This window comes from Canis aureus, chromosome 31 (assembly GCF_053574225.1).
Source record: "Canis aureus isolate CA01 chromosome 31, VMU_Caureus_v.1.0, whole genome shotgun sequence".
NCBI lineage: Eukaryota > Metazoa > Chordata > Mammalia > Carnivora > Canidae > Canis > Canis aureus.
Window position 1 is genome coordinate 8008346 of NC_135641.1, and position 11361 is coordinate 8019706.

Genomic DNA, 11361 nt, shown 5'->3' on the forward strand with positions numbered 1-11361 from the left:
AACAATCCTTGGCCTTACAAAGTTGAGAGACCAAGACCTCCAGTTACCTTCAAACAACAACTACAAAACGCCCAAGCAATGAGCCCACGTTTCTCTCAAACCAGGGAACTAATACAAATACCCAGTTTGGGACTAGCAAGGCCAGCAATGCCTCAGTGTCTTCATCAGTTCAATAATAAACCACTGGGTTGCACCTTCTGTCTGTCAGCCACAGAGGATGAAGTAGTTTAAAAAGCAAGCAAACAGAAAGAACTTTGTGAGCACACTAGGAAATGGTGAAGTGGGGTTTTAAGTCAAGAGTTTGATCCTCCGTTAAGACAACAGAATTCTTGACATGAACTCCAACAATGACTACATTAGCATCACACATCTAAAATTTTCATAATATTTCATTGTTTAGTTCCTCAATAAAATGAAGACAAAAACTTTGATGAAGCACCTGGTACTCTGTACTAGAATGTGCATGCGTAAAAGAGACGTCACCTCAGGTGGCGCTGACAACCGTCGTGAGAGGTGATAGAAAATACACCTGGTGCACTAGAGCAGCTTCTCCACCAATGCACTACTGATGTTTGGGGCTGAATAATTCTTTGGTTGGGGGAAACAATGAGATGCAGTGTAGGATACTTGTCAGCATCAGAATCACCTGGAGCACATCACCTGAACAATTTGTTCAAACATTCAGTTTATGGTTGGATAGGGCTGGGACTGGCCGAGAAGTCTCTTTTCTAATAAGTTCCCAAGTGATGTTGATGTTACACGTCTGGGGACTATACTTTGAGAACGCCTGGTCTAGAAAGAGATCGCTTCTGCAACTATTAGAATAATCTAGAACCTTGTTACTCAAGGTATAATCTAGGGACTGGCACCATTGTATCAGAAATGTCCCACTCCACCCTTTCTGCATCAGAATCCCCATTTTCATAAAATCCCTGGGTGATGCATAAGAACATTGAAGTTTAAGAACAATGATCCAGGAAAACATAATCTAAGCTAGAAGAATGGCAGATAAACAAAACTAAGATGAAATGTTGCAAATATAAAATGCACAGCACTTGATGTCCACTTGATGAGTGATGGAGGAAACCAACGAATCCTCTAAGATGTAACTTGAGCAACCAGAAGCCCAGCAATGGATAACCCACTGGTAAGAAGGACGAAAGAGCTTTCTAGCAAGGAAAATCCACTCCATTTTGGACATGTTAGAGATGCTGATGGTAGATCCAGGGAGAACGTTGCAGCAGGCAGTGGAAATGCAACCAGGACTCTGAACTAGAGGCACAGAATTAGACATTATCTATTTGGGGTTGAGAGGTGGAAAGTGGCATAGAGCATCCACAGAAAGGGGGATACAGAGCTAAAGCATCCTGGGGATGGTGAAGGCTCATGGGCAACCAGCGTGATGCAGAAGGACACAATAGCACATTGGAGGTGGTGTTTGGGGAGAATAAGATCAGTCCACTGCTGTGAAAATCAGGGAGAATGTCATATGAAGAGAGCGGAAAGTGAGCCTAGAGGATGGTGAGCACAGAGGATGACAAGGAAGAAGACAACTGAGAAGAAGTCTTTGAGTGTGGTAATTCAGAGACCATACAGGGCCTTGGAGGATTGCTCCAATAGCAGATTAGGAAGAGTGTATAGCAGGGGAGGAGAGCAGAGGCCTGAGAAGCTTAACAATGAGCTATCGATTATTATTCCATCACAAATGGAATGAAGGATTATTTTAGGGCAGCAAAGGAAATTTGTAAAGCAAGGGCCCATGCTCATACAAATGGGTTAAAAACAAGCCCTTCTATGTGTAGCATTTTATTGCTTTCACAGTGTTTTAATGGTTGTTCTGCTTGTCCTCCAGACAACCACGTAGGTTCCTGCCCTGTTTTTGAGATGAGGGGAGTAAGATGCAATGATACCACATAGCTAGCAAATTTTGCTGCTGGACATAAAATTGAGGCTTTTCAACTGTAGACCATAATACCAGGATGATTCTTTTAGGGAAGGTGATCTTCCAGCAGTGGCTTCAGATAGGATTACAAGTCTATAAAGCAAAGGGGCCATGGAGAGAGGAAAGCCTCATCCCCTGGGATCCACCCTTTACCCAGCACCGTGGAACCAGTCTAACATTGCAGGCAGTAGGACTCTGAGGTCCCAGAGGAAGGGTGTTTGTCTACTGATCTCCGAGTCTGTTTGTTCACCACACATCCCACATGACCAGTGCCTACCATGTCAGTTACCGCTACCATTGATTTCACATCAAGACGTTCATCCTTAATACCCCACCCACCTCCACCAGGCTATTTATTCTCATGCCTCATATGCCCAGCCTACCCCAAGCCTGAACTTCACAGAGCCAACCACGCTTTTTCTTTCAGAAATTCTAGATTGGGAGCACGTTGTCTCCATGACCACAGCCTTACTTAGTGACCAGCTCAGCAGAGACGCCTGGTGTGCCATTTCCAAATGGCCACAACATGTCTTCATGCTCTCATACTGAAGAGCAGACAGCTACGAGAAGAGATAACCACACAGTCCAGTCACAGAGGGGAGAAGAGCGAACTGGCCTTAATAGGTTTAAACCCTAATCATTGGCCATGTGAAAAGTGAATTTGAGCTACACAAGCTAACTTGTCATCGGTGGAAAAATTATCACAATACCACTATGTGTATATACAAGTAACTCTTAATTGTGAAGGGCAGAGTTGAAAATCACCCACATAACAACTGAACTAGACTCATCCTGTTTGTCTATTACTCTGTAACAGATCACTCCAAAAGCTAGTGGTTTTTTAAAAAAGAAAGAGAGAAGGATTTATTTTGTTCAAGAATTTGCAGTCTGGACCGGGCTCCGTGAAGATAGCTCAGCTCCATCCCACTTAGAATCAGCCACAGAGGCGTGAAGGCTGGACTGGAACCACTTAAAGGCTCAGTCACTCAAGTATCTGGCACTTGTGCTGAGAAGACTCAAGTAGCTGGGGGCAGGAGGAGCTGCAGCGCCTCAGTCATGTGGTGAACTATCTCCATATGCCTGTGTAGCACAGATGGTTCACTGGGCCAAACTTTTATATCATCTCAACATTCCCAAAGTCCATATCCCAAGAGAAAGAACCAGGCTCAAAAGTCAAAATGCATTCTATTAGTCAATACAGTAGCAAAATATTGCTCAGTTCCAGAAGGTGGGGTAGGAAATAGACTATATCCCTTGATAGGGGAGAGGGGCAAGATTCTGGAAGAGCATGCAGGGTGGGAAACATTGTTGTTGCCTTTTTGAGACAAACTCTCACAAAACTGATAACATTTTACTTAATAGGTTCAGATTCTTTCAAAGTATTTTCAGTATTTCTCAATGACAAAAGCCCTGAGTTTTACAAAAACTAATAATATATCTCACAAAAATGGGATAAAATGGCCATGTAATTTTGTTAGAATTATTGTTTGCATCTCGGGCTTATGGTTCCTTCAGCTGAATGAGAACAAAGAATTATGTGGTGCCTCTTATTCCTGGCAGCCATCTTGTGACTGTGAGGGGCCTAGAAAAAGCTGAAGTTAAGGCTGAGGAAGGTAGAATAAATAGAAAGAACCTGGCTTTCTTCTCAGAAACACATGAGAATCACCAAATTCCCCAGAATATTCCACAACAGGCAGTCATTAAGTATTCATATTCATATTCTAGAGACTTTCTCCTGCCCTCACCTGGGAAGTAACCAAAGGCTGGATTGATGAAAGTAATCTCGAGGTAGAGTTAAATATTCACATTGTCGTTTCCTTAGAATAAAAGCATACTTTTCCTAAAATTTAGTAAAATAGAATTAGTAATTTAAAAAAAAACACCCAAATACCAATTTTGGTAAGCACAAAGGCATTCCACAGACACTTCTAGCCATTGTCCTAATATATCTTATTTTTCAACCACTAGTAAAATATGCTACAGATTCTATTATCGAATCTGTATTTGACATCCTAGCATTGCCTCAGTACACTATTAATATCAGATGATTTGGGGTTTTTAAGCAATTATGTTCTTCATGTGTTCATGATCTACAACAAAGAGCAAATGGAGGATGATTAAAGGCTCGGAGAAGTGAGGACGAGCCCAGGTCCCGTGTACTGAGCAGCGATGCAGCTTTCCCCCGAGTTGGGTTGTCTTTGGGAAAGCACAATTTGAGAATGGGAGTATCTCCGAGTCACGTGGCCCTTTACCACCTCCTCTCCTGCTAGCACACACGCCCTACGTTACCAATGCGGTGTAATTACCACCTTCTTGGTTTCCAGCACCCCAGCCCCACACCTTCTGAGATGAGCTCAGGAGCACTGGTCCTTGGGACCCTGTGAAGATAAAGAGCATCCAGAGCATATGCAGCGAATGAAATGCTGCTACAAATGAATGACTTCAACTACTAATTGCCAGGTGCCCGAGGACAGGTGCTCTCATGGGTCCACCACTAACCACGTCCCTGGTCCATACACTCAGGGAAGAATGCCAGCCAGATATCCTGTTCACTCAGAACCCAAGATTCTGAAGGGCAGCTTTATCTGTTTTCCCAAGAATTCTTAAGCTTAAAGAGAAATAGCTGGTGATAGCAGGACTGACACCAGTGTGTGCTAATGGCGTTGACAGGGTGCTGCCAAGACCTAGGAGAAACAGCCAGAAACTGTGTTATGAAATGGACATAAGTGAAAGGGAAACTGTTTTTAAGTGGTTCTGCTTTGTTTTAGACTATTCCAGAGATGTTGAAAAAGTCAGAATGGAGATGGGCAGTCCTTTTAGGTGAAAGTTCACTGGGAGTTCAAAGTCACCAGCCCAGTTACTAAGTAATCTGAGCAATTTTATGCCATTGACTTTGACTCTAGTAAAGTTAGAAAGATAGAGCTGACAAGAGTAAGTAGGAGAGAAGACCAGATTTTGTAAATATAATTTAGTAGGACTGTAGCAAGAAATCTTCCCATCTTGTTAATACGTATACATACGTAGCACTTGGTGAGGGTTGCCAGATTCAGTATATAAAAATACAGGGTATCCAGTTAAAATTGAATTTCAGTAAAACAGCCAATAATTTTTTTGTATGTCCCATGCAATATTTGGAACATACTTACACTGAACAATTTTTTCACTGTTATCTGAAATTCAAATTTAATTTTAGCCATGATTTTTCCAGGGAGTAATGCTTTATAGAAAAAGTAAAAATAAATTCAAGTATTCATTACTTGACTACTCTCAATCATCATAGATGTGGCAAAAATACACATACATAATAGTAAGTAAATGGGACCAGGACTTGGAAGCCCTGTTTGTGTAGACTAGCTTACTTCTGGGCCCCCTTCCCTGTCAGTACACTGGGTGCAGTACTATCTGTTCTGCTTCCATTTTGCAGTTTTTGTGAAGATCAGATGGGGCTGATGACCAAGGGCATACTGGTAAACATCTAACAATGGGGCCACAGGGGCGCCTGGGCGGCGGGGCCACTAGGCGCTGACTCTTGACTACAGCGCAGGTCATGATCTCAGGGCCACGAGACCAAGCCCCGTGGGGAGCTCCCCACTCCGTGTGGAGTCTGCTTGAGATTCTCTCCCTCTCCCTCAGCTCCTGCCCCCATATGTGCTCTCTCCCTCTCTCTCTCTCTTGAATAAATAAATAAACTTACAGAAAGCCCATGGAGTCTTGAAAGGAAGAAAGAAAGAAACCAACAAAGACCTCCTTGATCTAGAGCACTGGTCAGTCCCTGCACGGTAAGGGCAGACACCACCACCGATTGTTGCCACCGATGCAAAATCAAGAGGGGTGCTCAGTAACAGAGCAACATAGTATCTCCGGGTACAGTAAACTGTGTTATGAAATGGACATTAGTGGAAGGAAAACCTCCAAGAGCACAGGTAATAAAATGTAGTAAAATAATCCGACTGTGTAGGGTACTGACGATTTATCACCTTTACATTTTACCTTTATTACCTTTATTTTTTAAAGTAATTCATTTAACCCTAAGTTTATGTAATGTGATACTTAATAGTGGCTGCATTTAAGGACCAGCTTGCACATTCCCGGAAATTTAGCCATCTGGCCTTACGAGCTCCGCAGGCCGGCTGCTGCGATACGGAAAAGGCCGCCGAAGGTGCGTCATTCACAGTGGCCACGTGCGAGGCACGAGGCCACACTCCTTAGGAGACCAACCAACCAGGCGGCCGGTGTGTGGGGATGGGGCGCGCTCTCGGGGAGCAGCCCGAAGGGTGCGGAGGGCAGTCCTGCCATCCCCACGCCGGGGCCGGGGCCGGGCCGGGGCCGCCGCGGCAATGGGACAGATGCCCTGCCCTTGAAGGGGAAATGGACCTGAGGGTGACGGCTGGGAGCCCTTGGGGTGCGGACAGAGCGGTCGGCAGCGGGGTAGGCTCCGTGGAGGGCAGCGGAAGGGAACCGCTTCAAGCAGCAGCGTGGAAGAGAAGCCGGAAGAGACTCCGCTTGGAGGGATCGGCAAAGGGGAGGGCAGACCGTGCCCAGCACCCCTCCCTGCCCAGCCCCCCACCCAGGCCAGCAGCAGGTGGAACAAGGCCAGGTCCCGTGCCTGGGCCCACCCATTCTGCAGGGCTTCTAAGCCTCGGATTCTGGAACAGTCCAGGGAAAAGATAGCAGCCATGAAAATGACATACCACATTACTTATTTGAGAAAAAGAAAGAAAAAGAGCACCATTCACACCCTTGAGTGTGTTGTGGCAGGTGTTTGTGTTACCAGCAATGATGCTACACAGTTACTTCTGGCTGCTTCAGGGAAATAAATTACTTTGCTGTATTTATTTCCTATGGCTGCTATCACAAACTATTACACATTTAATGGTTTAAAACAAAAGATATTTATTGGTTCTGGAGGTCAGAAGTCCAAGATGGGTGGGAAGAGTTGTGTTCCTGTGGCAGGGGTGGTGGGGGTGAGGGTGGAGCTTACAGGAGAATCCATTTCCTTGCTCTTTCCAACAACTACAAGCCACCTGTATTCTTTGGCATCATTTTTCCCCCAAAGATTCTATTTGTTTATTCATGAGAGATACAGAGAGAGAGGCAGAAACATAGGTAAAGGGAGAAGCAGACTCTATGTGGGGAGCCAGAACTCAATCCAGGACCCCAGGATCACGTCCTGAGCTGAAGGCAGACACTCAACCACTGAGCCACTCAGGTGCCCTGGCACCATTTTTAAAGCCCACAGAATGGCATCTTCAATCAAATCTTTTCTCTCTCTCTCATTCTCTCTCTGTCTCTCTCTCTCTCTCCCACCTCCTTCTTTTCCCTTACAAGCACCCTTCCAATGACATTGATAATCTCCCCAGCTCTAGCTCCTTAATTTATATCAGCAAAGTCCATTTCGCCATGTAAGGCAACATTCACCCATTCTGAGACTAGCATGCGGACATCTCCACGGGGGGGCGGGAAGGGGCCTTTGTTCAGTCCATCACATTGAGCTTTTGCTCTAATATCATCACAGACTTGATGTAAAAAACAGTCTTAAAATACCTTCTTGTTGTATTGATATTAGATTTCTAGAATAGGACCCTAAAATAATCTAGTTTATATTAAACTTGTGGAGAGGGGTATAAAATTTATTTCCTATGGCAGTGTACTTTGAGAATCTGTGAACAGGTGCCAATTCTCGTATGTATTTCTGGTTAAAAAAAGGAAAGATTTTTTGCTAAATTTATTTACATTAATTAATTTTTTTGCATCTTGAAGTGGGGGTGCAGGATAGATTAAAGGCAAATGTAACACAAGGAACAGGAGGTAGAAAGAAAGGAAAGCCCTTGCGTGAGTATAGCAAAAGGTCCAACATTTGAACCTTCCCTGTGTTATTGAGGTATAATTGACAAAATTGTAAGATATTCAAAGTGCACAATATCAAGATGTGATATATGTGTCTCTTATGAAAGGATCCTCCCATAGACTTGATTAACATGGATTGTATGAAATTCTTCTCAGAACTGTAACTGTAACTATAACGAGTCTCACATTTTTAAGTATCTTATGAAATCAGCTTATTTGTAATCTGGTCTACTGACTCCAGAGGCATGGGCAGAAGCCGAGGCATAAATGTCCTAAGGGGATCCTTAAAGCCTGGTTGGTTCTCTAAGTGAAGATGGCAAGAAGCGGCTGTCACAGAACCCTGAAGTGACCCCCCACTCCTCCCCACTCCTGCAGGCCTGTGCTTTCTGGCCTGAGTGATGGTTCTGAGACCTCACTCTGGCTTTGCCTTATCACCCTACCATCTCAGGTCTAAGTGCTTCTTTGAAAGACAGTGGCTTTCAGAAAGACAGATGTGTCAACAAAGAAGGGGATGGGATGCACTTGGTTCACCAGCACAATGTGAAAGACGTTGTTTTACCCTGAAATCTGCCCCCATTCATATACTGAAGCCATATACCCCAGTATCTCAGAATATATCCTTATCTGGAGATCAGATTATTAGAAATGTAAGTAAAATGAAGTCATTGAGATGGACCCCAATTCACCTTGTTTCTTAAGACTGGTGTCCTTAAAATGAGAAGAAACGTGGCGGATAATGTGAGGACCCAGGGAGAAGATGGTCATCTGCAAGCCAAGGAGAGAAGTCACAGAAGAAACCCACTCTGCCGACACCTCCAAATCTGAGCCTTCAGAACTCGAGAAAATAAATTTCTGCTATTTAAGCCTCCAGTCTATGCTAATTTGCTCTGGCAGCCTGAGCTACCTACTATAGGAATCAAAGCGTCACACCAATGAAGCCAATGAGCCTATGAAAAAGTCTAAAACTGAACATGCCCTCAAGCAACAGATCTTAATCTTGATGGGGTACTGGCTGTGAGAACGGTCTTTGAAAGCAGTGCTGACAACTCATCCTGAGGCCACTCAGCAGGCAACAGAGGAACATCCCAGCTTCCTAGACTGGGCTTCACAATGTTTCCCCAAACGTTACAGCATCTCCTGAATCAGCCCGTGTCCCTGCTGAGAGCACAAGCCAGAAAGGTCACCCAGACCTGGGTGAGAACTGAGCAACTGGTATCCCCATCTCTCCCTTTCTCCTTCTGCTCCTTGCTGTGCAAACCCTCCCATTAGCCCCCAGCCCTTTGCAAGGAGCATGCCTCTCCTGGGGACCCCGGGAGCCTGGCAAGATTCTCTCCAGTCCCAATTGGGGTGCAGAAACTCAACAAATACAGATAAATGTGATGAAGAATGTGATTATGTCAATTTGGGACCAAAGAGCTTTAATTTTTTGTACTGAGTTGAATCCCCAAAGTCACGTTTCCCTGAAAGTTCAGAATGTGACCTTATTTGAAAATAAGGTCTTTGAAGATCTAATCAAAGTCAGGATAATGATGAGGTCATACAGAATTAGGGTGGGCCCCCAAACCCAAAGAGAATCCCTTTAAAAGACAAGCCCAGAGATGAACACCATGTGGAGACAACCGCAGAGATGGGAGGGACATAAGCCAAGCCATGGAGCATCAAGGGTCGCCAGCAGCCCCCGGAAGCTAAGAAGAGACATGAAATAAAGAAAAAAATGGAACCAACCTTGCCCTCACAATGATTTCTGACTCTAGCCCCCAGAACTGTGAGAGGACACGTCTATTGTTTGAAGGCACTCAGTTTGTGGTCATTTCTAACAGCAGTCCCGGGAAGCTGACATACTTTGTTTGGGAAAGATCACATCAAATTGGAATGGAGAGCCTGACCTCACTCTTGACCCTTCACTGCGGACTCTCTCTTCAGGCTTAGCCTCCTGTCCTCTTGGGTGTTACGCCTGGACAGATCCATAAGAAGACCTGGGGCTCACATACTCCTTTGGAACAGCGGGAAATTTCAATCTCCTGCACTGGGGAGATTTTCTGCAGTCCCACCCCTTAGCCACTTATTATAAAGGCTCGAACCCACTCCCTCTACTCTGCCTGAGTCAACCTGCACCTCTGAGGACTGAGGACGCCAGCCCTTCTTGGAAGTCCTCTGAGTGAGGAATAAGACTCTCAATTTCCTTGGTGCCATCAACCCCAATATCCAAGCCAAATTTGGGGTGGGGGTCCTTGGTGCCTTTGCAGGGGACTATACAACACTAAGTGAGGGGCGAGGCTCTTCTGGAAAAGACATGATCACTAGGACCGACACGTGCTGAAACCAGTAGGATCCTAAAGCTCTTTCTCCAGCACCTGTGCCATCAGCCTTCGAGGGCAAGTCAGCCAGCAGACCTACCTGCCTCCTCAGAGTTCATGAGAATTCCAGGCGTCATTAAGTCAAGCTGACACCAAAAAGAGCTGAAAGAGGGACTCTGACAACCTTGCCCGATGACGGCACCATAGATCTGGCATTGTATCAGTTTTGACAAGGTTAACTCAATTAGCAAGCAAATGATGGCAGCAATGTGACATTTAAAAAAAAAAAAAAAAAGAAAAATGTAGGGTGAATCTACATTGTGACTGAGCAAATCTCAGCATTTCTTGTTCCAACTTGGGCTTGCCATGAGACCCAGACTTGGCATTCTCCTCTTCGGGCCAGATGCTAGGTTAAGTTTGAAGATATTTCAGGTGTTCAGTATTGATTGGGCTTTGGCACCTGGAGGAGGAACTAAAGAAGCAGCATCTGTGGTTTCAAAGGTACCATCGCTAAGCTAAGAGTCACCAAAAATAACTAGTAAACTTTTCAGATCTATGCATCCTCAGTCCTTGACATATCAAAGTTGGCTGCCCTGGGCTCTGAGCAGAGATGATTACGGTGGCTCCATAGCTCCCTTGCATGGAAGAAAGGAGTGGCTGCCAGGTTGAGTCTTTACATTAAGCAATAATAATAAATCTATAAAGATGTTTCTCTCAAGGACTGCATCTGTCACAGGTGTCTTGTTACACACAACAGAAAACCTGACCCAGGCTTCAGAAAACAACATGGAATTAATTTACTTATGTAAATGAAAGGTCCAGAAGTGAGCCAACTCCAGGCATGGTTGGATTCAGGGACCAGATACAGTCATCATGAGCCTGTTTTTCTGGATCTCTCAGCTGTCACCCCCCTGTCCTGGCTGTCATATCAGGCTCAGATGGAATAAAATAAGGAAGTTTGTCTTCATCCACATGCAGAAGAATGAAACTAGACCACTCTCTTGCACCATACACAAAGATAAACTCAAAATGGATGAAAGATCTAAATGTGAGACAAGATTCCATCAAAATCCTAGAGGAGAACACAGGCAACACCCTTTTTGAACTCGGCCACAGTAACTTTTTGCAAGATACATCCACGAAGGCAAAAGAAACAAAAGCAAAAATGAACTATTGGGACTTCATCAAGATAAGCAGCTTTTGCACAGCAAAGGATACAGTCAACAAAACTAAAAGACAACCTACAGAATGGGAGAAGATATTTGCAAATGACGT